We start from the raw sequence: 2388 nt of genomic DNA on the forward strand, positions 1-2388 counted from the left end.
TTTTTTCCCCCCCCCCCCCCCGCCGCCTTGAATGGTTATGTAGACTGTTGCTGTCGAAGTGCAGACAACCCGCTCTGTCCCTCAGCCGCTGAACGTGAGACCTGGACCTCAGACAAACACCGGGGGTCTGTCCCAGATGTCCACAGTGAGGTGCCAGAGTGGCTTCCAGCCACTGCCCCTGATCAGTTACCCTGCCTCCCTGCCATGTAGCTTTTCCGGAGTCCAAGGGAGATTTTCCTTAGTGTGGAGTATAGGGAGAAGGAATAGCAACAGAAAAAAAGGCTTGACATGTCATTAATCCCTCCAAACAATTGCCTTTTGTTTTTTAAATAGAAGAAAGCAATGGCCAAAGTACTGTGAGTAGGGAGGAAACTGTCAGGGGCTTCAGGTCTATAGTACACCATCCTCCCTTGTTACTGGGAGCATGCGGTAAACATAGTAGCTATTCTTAAGGCGGTGGTAAGTTATTCTGCAGGCAGGGAACAGAGTTCTGTTTGCTAGCTGTGGGCTTCAGCCCCGTTTGAGGCTTGGGGACATCAACACAAGTTCAGAGTCAGGATGTGCCTGCTCTGAACAGGTTCTGGACTTTGCCCAGTGAGCCAACCCTTGTGTTGTTGCTTTCTTTAAGTATCTTCTAGTTTAATGTTGGACTCTTTCTGCTTTTCCCCAGAGTGAGTTTCCAACCAGGATGTCCCTTGTGGTCTGATGTTTTCAAGATGTCTTTGGAGGACCAGAAGTCAGACACAGACTACAGCGACAAGATGCAAGCCAGCAGGCCAGGACCTTCTCTGGCCACCACCTTGGAAGATCTACTCATCTCTGCTTCGGCCGGAGACAGGAGGCAGCCTTTCAGGAGGCTGATTCCAAACCTCAGTGCCCCTCTAGCTGGTTTGAGAAGCTCATCAAGAAGACCACATGTGCAACAGCGCACACCGAGTGTCTCCCCCAGTTTCTCCTGCCCAGTCTCCTTCCTGAGTGGAACCAGGACTTCACTTCCTAGTCAGAAAGAGTCAGCCCTGGACTGCTGGTCTCCAGAAACTGCCTGAGCCTACAGTATGCTTTTCTGTACTCCCGTGCTATGCCTGGCAACTGAAGAATGTACTGCCATTAGAAGGCCCGCTGGTGGGCGGAGATAATTTCAAGGCAAAATATCCCTTTTACCCCAATGCTTCCCAGTCACTAGCCAGTGACTGTCACTACACTAGAACCAGAGAGCTTCTGGTGACCTCAGTGACAGTGACCTCCCAGACTATCATAGAAGTGGCTTCAATTTGCTGTTCTGAATCACAATTCTCCAGTGACATAACAGAGTAGTATACCATTTTGAAAACCTGTCTAAGTGGTATTTCTTTTTTCATTCTGAGGACATAACACTGCTCTTTCTCGTTCTGCTGCACCTGTCAACATCTGAGTCTTGCACCTTATGGGCTCTTCTTTTCCTCTCCTCTCCTGGACTTGCCATAGGTTGGTGCCATATACAGAGCCCCACCTGTCTGCACTCTGATTAAGTTGTCATCAGGTGCCTTTGGTAATGCTTAAATTGCACACATGGATGAGAAGAGAGAGAAAACAAGAGGAGAAATAAGTTAGGCACAATGGAAAAGAATGAGAAAGAATTCGAGAGGAAAAGAATGCCCAGTCTGATTATGTTTTGGATGTGGGGCATCATCCCATAATTGCCACTCAGTCTTTCCTGGTTTTCATTTACTGAGTTCTTTCTGCCACCCTGGTTCTGCCATGGTTGGGGGTGAGCCCGCAGCTCTTGGCATCACTGGGCTGCCGGCAAGGATGCTTTGGCAGATGATGGGTATCGTCTTCTCCGAAAGGAGTCCTTCCTGTTCCTACTCTTGCCTAAATCCCAAAGCAAGAACCTTTTGGATTTTGTAATTTGTAGATTGCAAAAATAGCCAAGAACTTTTCCCTTCTCACTGAGAAGTGGAAGTCTTTTTATCCACCCCTGAATTTGGAGTTGGCCAGGTGGTTTGATCTGACCATGGCCCAGTAGCAAATGTAACCTAAGCAGAGACTTGAAAGGTTCTTGTGCATTCAGTTTGTCCTCACTTGCTGCTCTTGGGAACCTTGCAGCCACCACCAGGAGAAGGAGCCTGGACTCTCCTGCTGCATGATGAGAGAAAAGGGCCTCGTTACCCCTGTCCCCCTGTGTGACAGCTTGTCTGCCCTCCGCTGATTGCAGATGTGAGAGTCCAGCCAAAACCATGGAAGAATGGCCTAGCTGAGCAGGGCCAGCTGCTGATCCCTTCTCAAGGGAGGAGAAGTTGGTGCACCCTCTGTGTTCGTTTTTCTTCAAAGACAAAACTGACTCTTCTCATTGGCATGTTCTGCCCTGATTCTATTCCTCCATCCACTTTAGGTGTCTCTCAGCCTCCA

The sequence above is a fragment of the Marmota marmota genome, unplaced genomic scaffold (genome assembly GCF_001458135.2).
Source record: "Marmota marmota marmota unplaced genomic scaffold, marMar, whole genome shotgun sequence".
NCBI lineage: Eukaryota > Metazoa > Chordata > Mammalia > Rodentia > Sciuridae > Marmota > Marmota marmota.